The sequence below is a fragment of the Oncorhynchus tshawytscha genome, linkage group LG14 (genome assembly GCF_018296145.1).
Source record: "Oncorhynchus tshawytscha isolate Ot180627B linkage group LG14, Otsh_v2.0, whole genome shotgun sequence".
NCBI classification, from domain to species: Eukaryota; Metazoa; Chordata; class Actinopteri; order Salmoniformes; family Salmonidae; genus Oncorhynchus; species Oncorhynchus tshawytscha.
The window spans coordinates 60,475,243-60,495,737 of record NC_056442.1 but is presented as its reverse complement, the minus strand read 5'-3'; positions in this window follow the sequence as shown (position 1 = coordinate 60,495,737).

Genomic DNA, 20,495 nt, shown 5'->3' with positions numbered 1-20,495 from the left:
GCCCACCCATTTTTACCTACCTCATCCCCATACTGTTTTTATTTATTTACTTTTCTGCTCTTTTGCACACCAATATCTCTACCTGTACATGACCATCTGATCATTTATCACTCCAGTGTTAATCTGCAAAATTGTAATTATTTGCCTACCTCCTCATGCCTTTTGCACACAATGTATATAGACTCCCCTTTTTTTCTACTGTGTTATTGACTTGTTAATTGTTTACTCCATGTGTAACTCTGTGTTGTTGTCTGTTCACACTGCTATGCTTTATCTTGGCCAGGTCGCAGTTGCAAATGAGAACTTGTTCTCAACTAGCCTACCTGGTTAAATAAAGGTGAAATAAAAAAATAAATATAAAAAAAAATAAAGTGGCCTATGTATTCACCCCTTTGCTATGAAGCCCCTAAATAAGATCTGGTGCAACCAATTACCTTCAGAAGTCACATAATTAGTTAAATAAAGTCCACCTGTGTGCAATCTAAGTGTCACATAATCTGTCACATGATCTCTATATATATATACACCTGTTCTGAAATGCCCCAGAGTCTGCAACACCACTAAGCAAGGGGCACCACCAGGCAAGCAGCACTATGAAGAACAAGGAGCTCTCCAAACAGGTCAGGGACAATGTTGTGAAGAAGTACAGATCAGAGTTGGGTTCTAAAAAAATATCAGAAACCTTGAACAGCTCACGGAGCACCATTAAATCCATTATAAAAAAATGGAAAGAATATGACACCACAACAACCATGGGTGGGGGTGTTAGTGGTGGTGGTGGTGGTGGTGGTGGTGGTGGTGGTGGTGGGGGTGTTAGTGGTAGTGGTGGTGGTGTTAGTGGTAGTGGTGGTAGTGGTGGGGGTGTTAGTGGTAGTGGTAGTGGTGGTGGGGGTGTTAGTGGTGGTGGTGGTGGGGGTGTTAGTGGTAGTGGTGGTGGTGGTGGTGGTGGTATTAGTAGTGGTGGTGGTGGTGGTGGTAGTAGTAGTAGTGGTGGTGGTAGTGGTGGTGGTGGTGGGGGTGTTAGTGGTAGTGGTGGTGGGGGTGTTAGTGGTAGTGGTGGTAGTGGTGGGGGTGTTAGTGGTAGTGGTGGTAGTGGTGGGGGTGTTAGTGGTAGTGGTGGTGGTGGTGGGCTAGTTTGCTGAAGAAGAGCATTTGGGAGTGAGGGAGGGAAGGTATGAGACCAAGCCCCAGAAGAGATACAGTGCCATGCAAGAGCCCCCATTGGCGTTTTTCCTATTTTATTGCAATAGAACTGGTGAATTAAATTGATTTGTAGGGGATTTCATGTAATGGACACAAAATAGTCCAGATATGTGAAGCGAAATTTAAAAAATTACTTGTTTCAAAAAATTCTAAAAATATTCAAAACGGAAAAGTGGTGCGTGCATAGGTATTCACTTCCTGTGCTTTGAAGCCTCTAAATAAGGTCTGGTGCAACCAATTATCTTCAGAAGTCACATAATTAGTTAAATAATGTCAAATCTGTGCAAACTAAGTGTCACATGATCTCAGTATATATACACCTGTTCTGAAAGCCCCAGAGTCTGCAACACCACTAAGCAAGCGGCACTATGAATAGCAAGGAGCTCTCCAAACAGGTCAGGGACAAAGTTGTGGAGAAGTACAGATCAGGGTTGGGTTATAAAAAATATCTGAAACTTTGAACATCCCATGGAGCACCATTAAATCCATTATTAAAAAATTGAAAGAATATGGCACCACAACAAACCTGCCAAGAGAGGGCCGCCCACCAAAACTTACAAACCAGACAAGAAGGGCATTAATCAGAGAGGCAACAAAGAGACGAAAGACAACCCTGAAGGAGCTGCAAAACTCACAGCGGAGATTGGAGTATCTGTCCATAGGACCACTTTAAGCCGTACACTCCACAGAGCTGGGCTTTACGGAAGAGTGGCCAGGAAAAAATAAGCAAACATGTTTGGTGTTCGCCAAAAGGCATGTGGGAGACTCCCCAAACATATGGAAGAAGGTACTCTGGTCAGATGAGACTAAAATGTAGCTTTTTGGCCATCAAGGAAAATGCTATGTCTGGCGCAAACCCAACACCACTTATCACCCTGAGAACACCATCCCCACAGTAAAGCGTGGTGGTGGCAGCATCATTCTGTGGGGATGTTTTTCCCATCGGCAGGGACTGGGAAACTGGACAGAATTGAAGAAATGATGGATGGCACTAAATACAGGGAGATGCTTGAGGGAAACCTGTTTCAGTCTTCCTGAGATTTGAGACTGGGATGGAGGTTCACCTTCCAGCAGGACAATGACCCTAAAAATACTGCTAAAGCAACACTCGAGTGGTTTAATGGGAAACATTTAAATGTCTTGGTATGGCCTAGTCAAAGCCCAGACCTCAATCCAATTGAGAGAGTCTGTGGTAAAGATTGCTGTACACCAGCGGAACCCATCCAACTTGAAGAAGCTGAAACAGTATTGCCTTGAAGAATGGGCAAAAATCCCAGTTGCTAGATGTGCCAAGCTTATAGAGACATATCCCAAGAGACTTGCAGCTGTAATTGCTGCAAATGGTGGCTCTACAAAGTAGTGACTTTGAGGGGGTGAATAAAAGCTCAAGTTCAGTTTTTTTGTCTTATTTCTTGTTTGTTTAACAAGAAAAAATATTTTGCATCTTCAAAGTGGGAGGCATATTGTGTAAATGAAATGATATCCCCCAAAAAATCTATTCTAATTCTAGGTTGTTATGTGTCACACTCTTCTTCCTCTTCCTCTGACGAGGAGGAGTAGTAAGGATCAGAGGACCAAAGAGCAGCGTGATGTGAATACATTCTTTTAATGTAAGACGAAATAACACGAAGTAAACAAACAAAATAACAACCCACGAACTACTCAAGGAATATGGCTGCCTAAATATGGCTCCCAATCAGAGACAACAATAAACAGCGGCCTCTAATTGAGAACCAATCCAGGCAACCATAGACATACAAAACCCCTAGACTGTTACCAACCCGATAAACAGACAAAAGCCCTAGACCCTGACCTAACCAAAATAATAAAGAAAACAAAGAATACTAAGGTCAGGTGTGACATAATGCAACAAAATAGGAAAAAAATCAAGGGGTGTGAATACTTTCGCAAGCCACTATAGCTATGAAGCTATACTCTTACCCGTATGCATGGATGGACGCTTCTCCTGCTGTCATGGATTCCCTTAGTTTTAAGATGTAATCCAGACACAGGTGTTTTATACACTGGGCTACTGTGTTCTTTTTTAGACTCTTTCTACATTCATCTACCTGCTTCCACTGGGCATTCCACTGATTTCAAAGCTTGGTAAACTTCTGTTGATCGCCATTTATTCCCCCATCACTATCGTCAGACGACTCTACAATGTCTTGTTCAATTAAAATGTTTTGACATAAATCAGGGATTTCCTCATCGTCTGATTCATTTTCAGAGTCAAAGAGAGTCAGCAAGGCACGATCATCTTCCTGAAAGTCCATCACATCTTTCCCTGCTGATCTTCATCGATATTATTACTATTTACTTCAGGGCAGCAATGCAACACATTTTCAGTACATTTTTAAAGCCACAGTAGAAGGATTATCCACACATACTGAGCATCTCATGTTAAATATAGAAGCGTGCTACATGGCAGACTAATCCGAACTGATCTCTTGGCATGTCCAGCCCATCCATTATCTCATCCATTATCTCAGCCAATCATGGCTAGCGGGAAGGTTCCGTTATTTTTCCATGGCTCATAATTTAACAATTGTATTCATATTTTACAGCCCAACCCGTGAACCCCAATGACTGACTTAAATAACAGTCATTTTCTGCTGTAACTTCTCACCACGTTTCCCTTTGGGCTACTTTCGGGATTTGTTTAATTATTTTTAATTAAAAGCACTTTTCACTTGACACACCGCAGAAGGAGAGAAGGGGAGAAGGAGGATGGGAGAAGGAGAGAATGGGAAAGGGAGGATGGGAGAAGGAGAGGAGGGGAGAGGGAGGATGGAAGGAGGAGAGGAGGGGAGAGGGTGGACAGGAGGAGAGAGAGGAGGGGAGAGGGTGGACAGGAGGAGGAGAGGAGAGGGAGAGGGAGGACAGGAGGAGGAGAGGAGGGAGAGGGAGGATGGAAGGAGGAGAGGAGGGGGAGAGGGAGGATGGAAGGAGGAGAAGAGGGGAGAGGGTGGACAGGAGGAGGAGAGGAGGGGAGAGGGAAGACAGGAGGAGGAGAGGAGGGGAGAGGGAGGACAGGAGGAGGAGAGGAGGGGAGAGGGAGGATGGAAGGAGGAGAGGAGGGGAGAGGGAGGATGGAAGGAGGAGAGGAGTGGAGAGGGTGGACAGGAGGAGGAGAGGAGGGGAGAGGGTGGACAGGAGGAGGAGAGGAGGGGAGAGGGTGGACAGGAGGAGGAGAGGAGGGGAGAGGGAGGATGGAAGGAGGAGGAGGGGAGAGGAGGGTGGACAGGAGGAGGAGAGGGGAGAGGGAGGATGGAAGGAGGAGATGAGGGAGAGGGTGGACAGGAGGAGGAGAGGAGGGGAGAGGGTGGACAGGAGGAGGAGAGGAGGGGAGAGGGTGGACAGGAGGAGGAGAGGGTGGACAGGAGGAGGAGAGGGTGGACAGGAGGAGGAGAGGAGGGAGGGGTGGACAGGAGGAGGAGAGGAGGGAGAGTGAGGGTGGATGGAAGGAGGAGAGGAGGGAGAGGGTGGACAGGAGGAGGAGAGGAGGGGAGAGGGTGGACAGGAGGAGGAGAGGAGGGGAGAGGGTGGACAGGAGGAGGAGAGGAGGGGAGAGGGTGGACAGGAGGAGGAGAGGAGGGAGAGGGTGGACAGGAGGAGGAGAGGAGGGGAGAGGGAGGACAGGAGGAGGAGAGGAGGGGAGAGGGAGGATGGAAGGAGGAGGAGGGGGAGAGGGTGGACAGGAGGAGGAGAGGAGGGGAGAGGGAGGATGGAAGGAGGAGAAGAGGGGGAGAGGGAGGATGGAAGGAGGAGATGAGGGGAGAGGGAGGGTGGACAGGAGGAGGAGAGGAGGGGGAGACAGGAAGACAGGAGGAGAGGAGGGGAGAGGGATTCTGGGAGAAGGAGAGGAGGGGAGATGGAGGATGGGAGAGGAGAAGAGAGGAGAGAAGGGGAGATGGAGGATGGGAGAAGGAGAGGAGGGAGGACGGGATTGGGGTGTGGGTGGTAAGGGGGTAAGGTTGGGGTTAGGGGTTGTGGTCTTGGTTTGGGGTGTAGGGTTGGGGTTTACTGGTTGAGTTTAGGGGTTGGGGTTGACATGTATGTTTGGTGTGTAGGGATAGGGTTTAGGGGTTTGGGTGTGTGGTTGGAGTTTGTGTAGGGTTGCGTTGGGGTGTAGGGTGTAGGGTTGGGTGTAGGGTGTGTAGGGTTGGGGTGTAGGGTGTAGGGTTGGGAAGTAGAGTTGGGGTGTAGGGTTGGGGTGTAGGGTGGTGGGTTGGGGTGTAGGGTGTTGGGTTGGGGTGTAGGGGTTGGGGTGTAGGGTTGGAGTGTAGGGTGTTGGGTTGGGTGTAGGGTAGGGTGTTGGGTTGAGGGGGGGTATAGGGTGTAGTGGGGTGTAGGGGTTGGGGTGTAGGGTGTGGGGTGTAGGGTTGGGGTGTAGGGTAGGGTGTGGGGTTGGGGTGTAGGGTTGGGGTGTGGGGTTGGGGTGTGGGGTGGGGTGTAGGGTTGGGTTGGGGTGTAGGGTGTGGGGTTGGGGTGTAGGGTTGGCGTGTAGGGTTGGGGTGTGGGGTGTAGGGTTGGGTGTGTGGGGTTGGGGTATAGGGTGTAGGGTTAGGGGTGTAGGGTGTATGGTTGGGGTGTAGGGTTGGGGTGTAGGGGTTAGGTTGGGTTAGGGTGTAGGGTGGGGTGGGGTGTAGGGTTGGAGTGTAGGGTGTAGGGTTGGGGTGTAGGGTGTGGGGTTGGGGTGTAGGGTGTTGGGTTGGGGTGTAGGGTTGGGGTGTAGGGTGTTGGGGTTGGGTGTAGGGTTGGGGTGTAGGGTGTAGGGTTGCATAGGGTGTAGGGTGTGGGGTGTAGGGTTGGGGTGTGGGGTTGGGGTGTGCGGTGTAGGGTTTGGGTGTAGGGGGGTGCGGTATAGGGTGTGGGGTGTAGGGTTGGGGTGTGGGGTTGGGGTGTGGGTGTAGGGTTCAGTTTAGGGTGTAGGGTTGGTGTGTTGGGGTGTAGGATGTGGGGGTGTAGGGTTAGGGTGTGGGGTTGGGTAGGGTGTAGGGTGTAGGGTTGGGGTGGGTGTAGGGTTGGGGTGTAGGGTTGGGGTGTAGGGTGAAGGGTGTTGGGTGTAGGGTTGGGCACAGGTAGGGTTGGGGTGTAGGGTTGGGTGTGTTATGGGTGTGAAGGGGTTGGGTGTAGGGTGTATGGTGGGGTGTGGGGTGTAGGGTGTAGGGTTGGGGTGTAGGGTGGGTTGGGGTGTAGGGGGTGTAGGGTATAGGGTTGGGGTGTCAGGGTTTGGGGTGTAGGGTTGTGGTGTAGGGTGTACGGTGTAGGGTTGGGGTGTAGGGTTGGGGTGTAGGGTGTAGGGTGGGTGTAGGGTGTAGGGTGTAGGGGGTGTCGGGTGAAGGGTTGTGGTGTAGGGTGTGTTGGTGTAGGGTTGTAGGGTGTAGGGTGCACGGTGTAGGGTGTGGGGTTGGGGTGTAGGGTTGGGGTTGGGGTGCAGGGTTGGGGTGGTGCAGGGTTGCGGTGTAGGGGTTGGGGTGTAGGGTGTAGGGTGTAGGGTCAGGTTGGGTGTGTAGGGTTGGGGTGTAGGGTGTACGGGGTGTAGGGTTGGGGTGTAGGGTGGGGTGTAGGGTGTAGGGTTTGGGTGTAGGGTTGGGGTGTAGGGTGCACAGTGGGGTGGGGTGTAGGGAGTAGGGTTGGGGTGTACGTTGTAGGGTTGGGGTGTAGGGTTGGGGTGTAGGGTGTAGGGTTGGGGTGTAGGGTTGGGGGTGTAGGGTTGGGGTTGGGTGTACAGTGTAGGGTGTAGGGTTGGGGTGTGGGGTAGGGTGCACAGTGTAGGGTGTAGGGTTGGGTGGGGAGTAGGGTTGGGGTGTAGGGTGTACGTTGTAGGGTTGGGGTGTAGGGTTGGGGTGTGGGGTTGGGGTATAGGGTGTAGGGTGTAGGGTGTGCGGTGTAGGGTTGGGGTGTAGGGTGTGCGGTGTAGGGTTGGGTGTAGGGTGTGGGGTGTAGGGTTGGGGTGTGGGGTTGGGGGGTGTAGGGTTGGGGTGTAGGGTGTGCGGGTTGGGGTGTAGGGTTGGGGTGTAGGGTTGGGGTGTGGGGTTGGGGTGTGGGGTGTAGGGTTGTTTAGGGTGTAGGGTTGGGGTGTTAGGGTGTAGGGTTGGGGTGTAGGAGGGTTGGGGTGTAGGGTTGGGGTGTGGGGTTGGGGTATAGGGTGTAGGGTTGGGGTGTAGGGTTGGGGTTAGGGTGTAGGGTTGGGGTGTAGGGTTGGGGTGTAGTGTGTTGGGTTGGGGTGTAGGGTTGGGGTGTTGGGTGTAGTGGTAGGGTAGGGTGTAGGGTGTGTAGGGTTAGGGTGTAGGGTTGTGGTGTAGGGTGAAGGGTTGGGGTGAAGGGTTGGGTTGTAGGGTGTATGGTTGTAGGGTTAGGGTAGGGTGTAGGGTTGGGGTGTAGGGTTGGGGTGTAGGGTGTAGGGTATAGGGTTGGGGTGTCAGGGTTTGGGGTGTAGGGTTGTGGTGGGTGTACGGTGTAGGGTTAGGGTGTAGGGTGTAGGGTGTACGGTGTACGGTGTAGGGTGTAGGGTTGGGGTGTCGGGTGAAGGGTTGTGGTGTAGGGTGTGTGCAGTGGGTGTAGGGTTGGGGTGTAGGGTGCACTGGTGTGGGTTGGGGTGTAGGGTTGGGGTGTAGGGTGTACGGTGCAGGGTTGAAGGGTTGCAGGGGGGTGTAGGGTTGGGGTGTAGGGTGTAGGGTTGGGGTGTAGGGTTGGTGTGTAGGTTTGGGGTTAGGGGGTGTAGGGTGTAGGGTGGGGTGTGTAGGGTTGGGGTGTAGGGTGTACAGTTGGGGTGTAGGGTTGGGGTGTAGGGTTGGGGTGTAGCACAGTGGTGTAGGGTTGGTGGTTGTAGGGTTGGGTGTAGGGTTGGGGTGTAGGGTGTAGGGTTGGGTGTAGGGTTGGGGTGTAGGGTTGGGGTGTAGGGGTACAGTGTAGGGTGTAGGGTTGGGATGTAGGGTGTAGGGTTGGGGTGTAGGGTTGGGGTGTAGGGTTGGGGTGTAGGGTTGGGGTTGGGGTTGTAGGGTTGGGGTGTAGGGTTGGGGTGTGGGGTTGGGTATGGGGTGTAGGGTGTAGGGGTGCGGTTAGGGTTGGGGTGTAGGGTGTTGGGTTGGGTTGTAGGGTGTGGGGTGTAGGGTTGGGGTGTAGGGGTGGGGTGGGGTGTAGGGTTGGGGTGTAGGGTGTGCGGTGTAGGGTGTGGGGTGTAGGGTTGGGGTGTGGGGTTGGGGTGTGGGGTTGGGGTGTGGGGTGTGGGTGTAGGGTTGGGGTGTTGGGGTGTAGGGTTGGGGTGGGATGTGGGGTTGGGGTGTAGGGTTGGGGTGTGGGGTTGGGGTATAGGGTGTAGGGTTGGGGTGTAGGGTTGGGGTGTAGGGTGTAGGGTTGGGGTGTAGGGTTGGGGTGTAGTGGTTGGGTTGGGGTGTAGGGTTGGGGTGTTGGGTGTAGGGTTGGGGTGTAGTGTTGGGTGTAGGGGTGTAGGGTTAGGGTGTAGGGTTGTGGTGTAGGGTGAAGGGTTGGGGTGTAGGGTTGGTGGTGTAGGGGTTGGTTGGGGTGGGTGTAGGGTTAGGGTTGGGGTGTAGGGTGTGGGGTGTAGGGTTGGGGTTAGGGTTGGGGTGTAGGTGTCAGGTATAGGTTTGGGGTGTAGGGTGTGGTGTAGGGTTAGGGTGAAGGGTGTAGGGTGTACGGTGTACGGTGTAGGGTGTAGGGTTGGGGTGTCGGGTGAAGGGTTGGGTGTAGGGTGTAGAGTTGCAGTGTAGGGTATAGGGAGTAGGGTTGGGGTGTAGGGTGCACGGTGTATGGTGTGGGGTGTAGGGGGTAGGGTTGGGGTGTAGGGTTGGGGTGTAGGGTGTGTAGGGTGTGCAGGGTTGTGGGTGTAGGGTGTAGGGTTGGGGTGTAGGGTTAGGGTTGGGGGTGGAGGGTGTTGGGTTGGGGTGTCAGGTATAGGTTCTGGGTGTAGGGTTGTGGTGTAGGGTGTACGGTGTAGGGTTAGGGTGTAGGTTGTATGGTAGGGTTGGGGTGTAGGGTTGGGGTGTAGGGTTGGGATGGGGTGTAGGGTTGGGGTTAGGGTGCACAGTGTATGGTGTGTAGGGTTGGGGTGTACGTTGTAGGGTTGGGGTGTAGGGTTGGGGTGTAGGGGTGTAGGGTGTGGGTTGGGGTGTAGGGTGTAGGGTTGGGGTGTAGGGTTGGGGTGTAGGTGCACAGTGTAGGGTTAGGGTGTAGGGTTGGGGTGAGGGTGTACGTTGTAGGGTTGGGGTGTAGGGTTGGGGTGTAGGGTGTAGGGTTAGGGTTGGGGTGTAGGGTTGGGGTGTGTAAGTGTAGGGTTTGGGTGGGTTGGGGTGTTAGGGTGTAGGGTGTAGGGTTGGGGTGTAGGGTTTGTGTAGGGGTGTAGGGTTGGGGTGTAGGGTGTGGGTTGGGGTGTTAGGGTGTAGGGTTGGGGTGTAGGGTGTGGGTGTAGGGTTGGGGTGTAGGGTGGGTGTAGGGTTGGGTTGTAGGGTGTGGGTTGGGGTGGGGTAGGGTTGGGGTGTAGGGTTGGGGTGTAGGGTGTGCGGTGTAGGGTGGGGTGTAGGGTTGGGGTGTGGGGTTGGGGTGTGGGGTTGGGGGGTGTAGGGTTGGGGTGTAGGGTTGGGGTGTAGGGTGGGTTGTAGGGTTGGGGTGTAGGGTGTGGGGTTGGGGTGTGGGGTGTAGGGTTGGTGTAGGGTGTAGGGTTGGGGTGTAGGATGTGGGGTTGGGGTGGGGTTGGGGTGTGGGGTGTAGGGTTGGGGTGTAGGGTTGGGGTGTAGGGTGTAGGGTTGGGTGTGTGTGGGTTGGGGTGTAGTGTGTTGGGTTGGGGTGTTGGGGTGTTGGGTGTAGGGTTTGGGTGTAGGGGAAGTGTTGGGTGTAGGGTTGGGGTGTAGGGTGTGGGTGTAGGGTTGGGGTGTAGGGTTGGGGGTGTGAACGGTTGTGGTGAAGGGTTGGTGGGGTTTAGGGTTTGGGGTAGGGTGTAGGTTGTTGGGGTGGTTAGGGTGTAGGGGTAGGGTTGGGGTGTAGGGTTAGGGTGTAGGGTATAGGGTGTCAGGGGTTGGGGTGTAGTTGTGGTGTGTAGGGTGTAGGGGTGTAGGGTTGGGGTGTTGGGGGTTGAAGGGTTGTGGTGGGTGTAGGTTGGGTGTAGGGTGGGAGGGTTGGGGTGTAGGGTGCGGTGTAGGTTGGGGTGTAGGGTGTAGGGTTGGGGTGTAGGGTTGGGGTGTAGGGTGTACGGTGGGTTGGGGTGTAGGGTTAGGGTTTGGGTGGAGGGTGTAGGGTTGTGTCAGGTATAGGTTTGGGGTGTAGGGTTGTGGTGTAGGGTGTACGGTGTAGGGTTAGGGTGTAGGGTACGGTTAGGGTGTAGGGTTGGGGTGTAGGGTTGGGGTGTAGGGTGTAGGGTGTAGGGTTGGGGTGTAGGGTGTAGGGTTGGGGTGTAGGGTTGGGGTGTAGGGTGTGGGGTTGGGGTGTTGGGTGTAGGGTTGGGTGGTAGGGTGAAGTGTTGGTGTGTAGGGTTGGGGTGTAGGGTTAGGGTGTAGGGTGTAGGGTTGGGTGTAGGGTTGGGGTGTAGGGTTGGGGTGTAGGGTTGGGGTGTAGGGTGAAGGGTTGGGTGAAGGGTTGGTGTAGGGTTTAGGGTTTGGGTGTAGGGGTGTTGTAGGGGGTTGGGGTGTAGGGTGTAGGGTTGGGGTGTAGGGTTGGGGTGTAGGGTATAGGGTTGGGGTGTCAGGTATAGGTTTGGGGTTAGGGTTGGGTGTAGGGTGTAGGGTTAGGGTGTAGGGTGTACGGTTAGGGTGTAGGGTTGGGGTGTAGGGTGAAGGGTTGTGGTGTAGGGTGTAGGGTTGCAGTGGTAGGGAGTAGGGTTGGGGTGTAGGGTGCACGGTGTATGGTGTGGGGTGTAGGGAGTAGGGTTGGAGTGTAGGGTTGGGGTGTAGGGTGTAGGGTTGGGGTGTAGGTTTGGGGTGTAGGGTTGTGGTGTAGGGTGTACGGTGTAGGGTTAGGGTGTAGGGGTTAGGGTGTAGGGTTGGGGTGTAGGGTGTACAGTGTAGGGTGTAGGGTTGGGTGTAGGGTGTAGGGTTGGGGTGTAGGGTGCACAGTGTATGGTGTGGGGAGTAGGGTTGGGGGTACGTTGTAGGGTTGGGGTGTAGGGTTGGGGTGTAGGTGTAGGGTTGGGGTGTAGGGTTGGGGTGTAGGTGTTGGGGTGTAGGGTGTACAGTGTAGGGTGTAGGGTTGGGATGTAGGGTGTAGGTTGGGGTGTAGGGTGCACAGTGTATGGTGTGGGGTGTAGGGGTAGGGTTGGGGTGTAGGGGGTTGTAGGGTTGGGGTGTAGGGTTGGGGTGTAGGGTGTTGGGTTGGGGTGTAGGGTGTGCGTTGGGGGTGTAGGGTTGGGGTGTAGGGTGTAGGGTGTAGGGTTTGGGTGTAGGGGGGGTTGGTGTTAGGGGTGGTTTGGGTGGTGTAGGGTTTGGGTGTGGGTGTAGGGTTTGGGTGTAGGGTGTAGGGTTGGGGTGTAGGGTTGGGGTGTGGGGTGTAGGGTGTTGGGTTGGGGTGTAGGGTTAGGGTGTAGGGTGTGCGGTGTAGGGTTGGGGTGGTATGCGGTGTAGGGTTGGGTTGTAGGGGTGGGGTGTAGGGTTGGGGTGTGGGGTTGGGGTGTGGGTGTAGGGTTGGGGTGGGTTAGGGTGGGTTGTAGGGTTGGGGTGTGGGGTTGGGGTGTGGGGTGTAGGGTGTGCGGTGTAGGGTGTGGGTTGTAGGGTTGGGGTGTGGGGTTAGGGTGTGGGGTTGGGGTGTGGGGTGTAGGGGTAGGGTTGGGGTGTAGGGTTGTACGTTGTAGGGTTGGGGTGTAGGGTTGGGGTGTAGGGTGTTGGGTTGGGGTGTAGGGTGTAGCGTTGGGGTGTAGGGTTGGGGTGTAGGGTGTAGGGTGTAGGGTTTGGGTGTAGGGGGGTTGGGGTGTTAGGGTGTAGGGTTTGGGTTAGGGGTGTAGGGTTTGGGGTAGGGGTGTAGGGTTTGGGTGTAGGGTGTAGGGGGGTGTAGGGTGTGGGGTGTAGGGTGTGGGTTGGGGTGGGTTGGGGTGTTAGGGGTGTGTGGGTGTAGGGTTGGGGTGTAGGGGTGTAGGGTTTAGGGGGTGTAGGGTTGGGGTGTGGGGTTGGGGTGTGCGGTGTAGGGTTGGGGTGTAGGGTGTGGGTTAGGGTGTGGGTTGTAGGGTTGGGGGTGTGGGGTTGGGGTGTGGGGTTGGGGTGGTGTAGGGTTGGGGTGTAGGGTGTGCGGTGTAGGGTGTGGGTTGTAGGGTTGGGGTGTGGGGTTGGGGTGTGGGGTTGGGGTGGGGGTGTAGGGTTGGGTGTAGGGGTGTAGGGTTGGGGTGTAGGATGTGGGGTTGGGGTGTAGGGTTGGGGTGTGGGTGTAGGGTTGGGGTGTAGGGTTGGGGTGTAGGGTGTAGGGTGTGGGGTGTAGGGTGTAGGGTTGGGGTGTAGTGTGTTGGGTTGGGGTGTAGGGTTGGGGTGTTGGGTGTAGGGTTTGGGTGTAGGGTGAAGTGTTGGTGTGTAGGGTTGGGGTGTAGGGTTAGGGTGTAGGGTGTAGGGTTGGGGTGTAGGGTTGTGTAGGGTGAACGGTTGTGGTGAAGGGTTGGTGTTTAGGGTTTAGGGTTTGGGTGTAGGGTGGGTTGTAGGGGTTAGGGTGTAGGGTGTAGGGTTGGGGTGTAGGGTTGGGGTGTAGGGTAGGGTGTCAGGTATAGGTTTGGGGTGTAGGGTTGTGGTGGTACGGTGTAGGGTGTAGGGGTGTAGGGTGTAGGGTGTAGAGGTTAGGGTGTAGGGTTGGGGTGTAGGGTGCACGGTGTATGGTGTGGGGTTGTAGGGTTGGGGTGTAGGGTTGGGGTGGGGGTGACGGTGCAGGGTTGGGGTGTAAGGGTTGGTGTAGGGTTGGGGTGTCAGGTGTTTGGGGTGTAGGGTTGTGGGGTGTACGGTGTAGGGTGTAGGGTTGGAGTGTAGGGTTGGGGTGTAGGGTTGGGGTGTAGGGGTGTAGGGTTGGGGTGTAGGGTGTAGGGTTGGGGTGTAGGGTTGGGGTTAGGGTGTGGGGTTGGGGTGTGGGTGTAGGGTTGGGTGGTAGGGTGAAGTGGTGTGTAGGGTTGGGGGTAGGGTAGGGTTAGGGTGTAGGGTTGGGGTGTAGGGTTGGGGTGTAGGGTTGGGGTGTAGGGTTGGGGTGTTAGGGTGTTGGGGGTGAAGGGTTAGGGTTTAGGGTTTGGGTGTAGGGGTAGGTTGTAGGGTGTATGGTTGGGGTGTAGGGTGTAGGGTTGGGGTGTAGGTGTAGGGTATAGGGTTGGGGTGTCAGGTAGGGTTTGGGGTGTAGGGTGTAGGGTTACGGTGATGTTAGGGTGTAGGGTGTTAGGGTGTAGGGTTGGTGTCGGGTGAAGGGTTGGGTGTAGGGTGTAGGGGTGTAGGGTATAGGGAGTAGGGTTGGGGTGTAGGGTGCACGGTGTATGGTGTGGGGTGTAGGGAGTAGGGTTGGGGTGTAGGGTTGGGGTGTAGGGTGTACGGTGCAGGGTTGGGGTGTAGGGTTGGGGTGTAGGGTGTAGGGTTGGGGTGGTGTTGGGTTGGGGTGGGTTTGGGGTGTGGGGTGTGTAGGGTGTAGGGTGTAGGGTTGGGGTGTAGGGTTGGGGTGTAGGGTTGGGGTGTAGGGTGTACAGTGTAGGGTGTAGGGTTGGGATGTAGGGTGTAGGGTTGGGGTGTAGGGTGTGGGGTTGGGGTGTTGGGTGTAGGGTTGGGTGGTAGGGTGGTTGGGGTGTAGGGTGTAGGGTTAGGGGGTGTAGGGTTTGGTGTAGGGTTGGGGTGTAGGGTTGGGGTGTAGGGTGAAGGGTTGGGGTGAAGGGTTGGTGTTTAGGGTTTAGGGTTTGGGTGAGGGTGTAGGGTAGGGTGTATGGTTGGGGTTAGGGTGTAGGGTTGGGGTGTAGGGTGTAGGGTTGGGGTCAGGTATAGGTTTGGGGTGTAGGGTTGGGTGTAGGGTGGGTGTAGGGTTGGGTGTAGGGTTGGGGTGTAGGGGTTGAAGGGTTGTGGTGTAGGGTGTGGGGTGTAGGGTTGGGGGTGTACGGTGTATGGTGTGGGGTTGTAGGGTTGGGGTGTAGGGTTGGGGTGTAGGGTGCAGGGTTGGGTTGTAGGGTTGGGGTTAGGGTGGTGTAGGGTGTAGGGTAGGTTTGGGGTGTAGGGATTTGGGTGTAGGGTTTGGGTGTAGGGTTGGGGTGGGTTTGGGGTTAGGGTGTAGGGTTGGGGTGTAGGGTTGGGGTGTAGGGTGTACAGTGTAGGGTGTAGGGTGGGATGTAGGGTGTAGGGTTGGGGTGTAGGGTTGGGGTGTAGGGTGTGGGGTTGGGGTGTAGGGTGTAGGGGTAAGGTTGGGGTGTGGTGTACAGTGTAGGGAGGTGTTGGGGTGTAGGGTGTACGTTGTAGGGTTGGGGTGTAGGGTGTAGGGTTGGGGATGTAGGGTTGGGGTGCAGGCTGGGTGTAGGGTGTTGGGTGTAGGGTTGTGGTGTAGGGTTGGGGTGTTAGGGTGTAGGGTTGGTGTAGGGTTGGGGTGTAGGGTGTGGGGTTGGGGTGTTGGGTGTAGGGTTGGGGTGTAGGGTGTAGGGTGTGGGGTGTTAGGGTTGGGGTGCAGGGTGGGTTGGGGTTAGGTTGGGGTGTAGGGTGTAGGGTTGGGGGTGTTGGGGTGTGTTGGGATGTATAGGGAGTAGGGTTGGGTGTGTGTATGGTGTGGGGTGTAGGGAGCAGGGTTGGGGTGTAGGGTTGGGGTGTAGGGTGTACGGTGTAGGGTTGGGTTGTAGGGTTGGGGTGTAGGGTGTAGGGTTGGGGTGTAGGGTTGGGGTGTAGGGTGTAGGGTTGGGGTGTTATGGTGTAGGGTTTGGGGTGTTGGGTTGGGGGGGTGTAGGGTGTAGGGAGTAGGATTGGGGTGTAGGGTGTACGGTGTATGGTGTGGGGTGTAGTAGGGTTGGCGTGTAGGGTTGGGTTGTAGGCTTGAGGTGTAGGGTTGGGGTGTAGGGTTGGGGTGTAGGGTTGGGGTGTAGGGTTGGGGTGTAGGGTGTGGGGTGTGCGGTGTGGGGTTGGGTGTAGGGTGTGGGGTTGGGGTGTAGGGTGTTGGGTTGGGGTGTAGGGTTGGGGTGTAGGGTTGGGGTGTAGGGTTGGGGTGTAGGGTTGGGGTTAGGGTTTAGGGTTAGGGTGTAGGGTGTAGGGTGTAGGGTGTACGGTGTGGGGTGTAGGGTTGGGGTGTTAGGGAGTAGGGTTGGGGTGCAGGGTGTAGGGTTGGGGTGTAGGGTTGGGGTGTAGGGTTAGGGTATAGGGTTGGGGTGTAGAGTGTACGGTGTAGGGAGTAGGGTGTACGGTGTAGGGTGTAGGGAGTAGGGTTGGGGTGTAGGGTTGGGGTGTAGGGTTGGGTTGTAGGGTTGGGGTGTAGGGTGTAGGGTTGGGGCTTAGGGTTGGGGTGTAGAGTGTAGGGTTGGGATGTTAGGGTGTAGGGTTTGGGTGTTGGGTTGGGGTGTAGGGTGTAGGGAGTAGGATTGGGTTGTAGGGTGTAGGGTGTACGGTGTATGGTGTGGGGTGTAGGGAGTAGGGTTGGGGTGTAGGGTGTAGGGCTGGGGTGTAGGGTTGGGGTGTTAGGGTGTAGGGAGTAGGGTTGGGGAGTAGGGTGTAGGGTGTAGGGAGTAGGGTGTAGGGTTTATATTATTAGTCTCTCTATTCTATTTTTCCAAATTAACAGGATAGGTTAGTGACGTTAACAGGATAGGTTAGTGAGGTTAACAGGATAGGTTAGTGAGGTTAACAGGATAGGTTAGTGAGGTTAACAGGATAGTTTAGTGAGGTTAACAGGATAGTTTAGTGAGGTTAACAGGATAGGTTAGTGACGTTAAAATCTTTTGTAACTCCCAAACCCGCATGCGGGTGCGTAATCTTCGCCTGAAACTAATTAGCATAACGCAACGGACATAAATATCCTTAGAAAATATTCATGAAAATCACAAATGAAATATATTGAGACACAGTTTAGCCTTTTGTTAATCACTCTGTCATCTCAGATTTTCTAAATATGCTTTACAACCAAAGCTAGACAAGCATTTGTGTAAGTTTATCGATAGCCTAGCATAGCATTATGCCTTGCTAGCAGCAGGTAATTTGGTCACGGAAATCAGAAAAGCAATCAACTTAAATAGTTTACCTTTGATGAACATCGGATGTTTTCACTCACGAGACTCCCAGGTAGATAGCCAAAGTTCATTTTTTCCCAAAATATTATTTTTGTAGGCGAAATAGCTCCGTTTGTTCTTCACGTTTGGCTGAGAAATCGCCCGGAAATTGCGGTCACCACAACGAATATCGACAGAAACATGGCAAACGTTGTTTATAATCAATCCTCAAGGTGTTTTTCTAATATCTATTCGATAATATATCCGTCGGGACAATTAGTTTTTCAGTAGGACTGATTGAAGTAATGGCTACCTCTGTATTTTACTCGAGAATCTCTCTTGGAGCCACCATGTGACCACTTACGCAATGTGGCCGCATACGGCTATTCTTCAACAGAAATGCGTAAAACTACGTCACAATGCTATAGACACCTTGGGGAATACGTAGAAAGCGTAAACTCATTGATGGCACATTCACCTGCCCCCTAGTACCAACAGGTTTAACAGGATAGGTTAGTGAGGTTAACAGGAGAGTGTAGTTTGATTAATATGATAGGCTAGGTAGTGAGATTAACAGGCTAGTGTAGTTGAATTAACAGGATAGGGTAGTGAGATTAACAGGAGAAGGTAGTGAGATTAACAGGATACGATAGTGAGATTAACAGGAGAAGGTAGTGAGATTAACAGGAGAAGGTAGTGAGATTAACAGGAGAGGGTAGTGAGATTAACAGGAGAAGGTAGTGAGATTAACAGGAGAAGGTAGTGAGATTAACAGGAGAAGGTAGTGAGATTAAAAGGAGAAGGTAGTGAGATTAACAGGAGAGGGTAGTGAGATTAACAGGAGAAGGTAGTGAGATTAACAGGATAGGATAGTGAGATTAACAGGATAGGATAGTGAGATTAACAGGATAGGGTAGTGAGATTAACAGGATAGGGTAGTGAGATTAACAGGAGAAGGTAGTGAGATTAACAGGATAGGGTAGTGAGATTAACAGGATAGGGTAGTGAGATTAACAGGATAGGGTAGTGAGATTAACAGGATAGGGTAGTGAGTTTAACAGGATAGGGTAGTGAGATTAACAGGAGAAGGTAGTGAGATTAACAGGATAGGATAGTGAGATTAACAGGAGAGGGTAGTGAGATTAACAGGATAGGATAGTGAGATTAACAGGAGAACGTAGTGAGATTAACAGGATAGGGTAGTGAGATTAACAGGATAGGGTAGTGAGATTAACAGGATAGGGTAGTGAGATTAACAGGGATAGTGAGATTAACAGGATAGGGCAGTGAGATTAACAGGATAGGGCAGTGAGATTAACAGGATAGGGCAGTGAGATTAACAGGAGAAGGTAGTGAGATTAACAGGAGAAGGTAGTGAGATTAACAGGAGAAGGTAGTGAGATTAACAGGACAGGAGTGAGATTAACAGGATAGGGTAGTGAGATTAACAGGATAGGTAGTGAGATGAACAGGATAGGGTAGTGAGATTAACAGGATAGGATAGTGAGATTAACAGGATAGGACAGAGAGATTAACAGGATAGGTAGTGAGATTAACAGGATAGGGTAGTGAGATTAACAGGATAGGGTAGTGAGATTAACAGGATAGGGTAGTGAGATTAACAGGATAGGATAGTGAGATTAACAGGATAGTGTAGTGAGATTAACAGGATAGGATAGTGAGATTAACAGGATAGGATAGAGAGATTAACAGGATAGGATAGTGAGATTAACAGGATAGGGTAGTGAGATTAACAGGATAGGATAGTGAGATTAACATGATAGGGTAGTGAGATTAACAGGATAGGGTAGTGAGATTAACAGGATAGGGTAGTGAGATTAACAGGATAGGGTAGTGAGATTAACAGGATAGGGCAGTGAGATTAACAGGATAGGGTAGTGAGATTAACAGGATAGGATAGTGAGATTAACAGGATAGGATAGAGAGATTAACAGGATAGGATAGAGAGATTAACAGGATAGTGTAGTGAGATTAACAGGATAGGGTAGTGAGATTAACAGGATAGGATAGTGAGATTAACAGGATAGGAGAGTGAGTTTAACAGGATAGGATAGTGAGTTTAACAGGATAGGATGAGATTAACAGGATAGGATAGTGAGATTAACAGGATAGGGTAGTGAGATTAACAGGATAGGGTAGTGAGATTAGGATAGGGCAGTGAGATTAACAGGATAGGGTAGTGAGATTAACATGATAGGATAGTGAGATTAACAGGATAGGATAGTGAGATTAACAGGATACGATAGTGAGATTAACAGGATAGGGTAGTGAGTTTAGGATAGGGTAGTGAGATTAACAGGAGAAGGTAGTGAGATTAACAGGATAGGATAGTGAGATTAACAGGAGAGGGTAGTGAGATTAACAGGAGAAGGTAGTGAGATTAACAGGAGAAGGTAGTGAGATTAACAGGATAGGGTAGTGAGATTAACAGGATAGGGTAGTGAGATTAACAGGAGAAGGTAGTGAGATTAACAGGAGAAGGTAGTGAGATTAACAGGATAGGGTAGTGAGAGTAACAGGATAGGGTAGTGAGATTAACAGGATAGGGTAGTGAGATTAACAGGAGAAGGTAGTGAGATTAACAGGATAGGGTAGTGAGATTAACAGGAGAAGGTAGTGAGATTAACAGGATAGGGTAGTGAGATTAACAGGATAGGGTAGTGAGATTAACAGGATAGGGTAGTGAGATTAACAGGATAGGGTAGTGAGATTAACAGGATAGGATAGTGAGATTAACAGGATAGGATAGAGATTAACAGGATATAGTGAGATTAACAGGATAGGGTAGTGAGATTAACAGGATAGGGTAGTGAGATTAACAGGATAGGGTAGTGAGATTAACAGGATAGGATAGTGAGATTAACAGGATAGGCAGTGAGATTAACAGGATAGGATAGTGAGATTAACAGGATAGGATAGAGAGATTAACAGGATAGGATAGTGAGATTAACAGGATAGGGTAGTGAGATTAACAGGATAGATAGTGAGATTAACATGATAGGGTAGTGAGATTAACAGGATAGGGTAGTGAGATTAACAGGATAGGGTAGTGAGATTAACAGGATAGGGTAGTGAGATTAACAGGATAGGGTAGTGAGATTAACAGGATAGGGTAGTGAGATTAACAGGATAGGATAGTGAGATTAACAGGATAGGATAGAGAGATTAACAGGATAGGATAGAGATTAACAGGATAGTGTAGTGAGATTAACAGGATAGGGTAGTGAGATTAACAGGATAGGATAGTGAGATTAACAGGATAGGATAGTGAGTTTAACAGATGAGAGTTTAACAGGATAGGATAGTGAGATTAACAGGATAGGATAGGAGATTAACAGGATAGGTAGTGAGATTAACAGGATAACAGAGATAAAAGGATAGGGTAGTGAGATTAACAGGATAGGGATGAGATTAACATGATAGGATAGTGAGATTAACAGGTAGGATAATGAGATTAACAGGATAGGATAGTGAGATTAACAGGATAGGATAGTGAGATTAACAGGATAGGATAGTGAGATTAACAGGATAGGATAGTGAGATTAACAGGATAGGGTAGTGAGATTAACAGGATAGGGTAGTGAGATTAACAGGATAGGGTAGTGAGATTAACAGGATAGGATAGAGAGATTTCTCAGATTTACCAATTTGATCTGTAACACATTATTTTGTTCAGGATTCCACACTTAAATCATTGGATAGATAAAGGTATCGATTCAATTCGTATCACCAAAATTCAGCGTCAAAGTGCTCTTGAAATGAAAAAGGCACTTTGTGATTGAGACGGCATATGCAGTGTTAATCGTGAATGGTCGGGTCTCTGCCATTAAACTTCAATCGCACTGTAGAGCTGAGCATTGACTATACGGATAGAATCGAGCCTAAAGGCATTACGGGTATGGTGTAAATGTGTCCTCTGATTGGCTGGGTGGTGACAGTCTCTGCCATTAAACTTCAATCGCATTGTAGAGCTGAGCATTGATTACACGGATTGAATCGTGCCTAAAGCCATTATGGATATGGCTTAACCTTGTCCTCTGATTGGTTGGGTGAAAATGTCACCATATCGCTTCCACCTATCCAGTTCTCTCTGACCTACAGGAGAAGCTAGAGGTAGCTTTCCTGGCTGCCATCCACATCTCTCTGG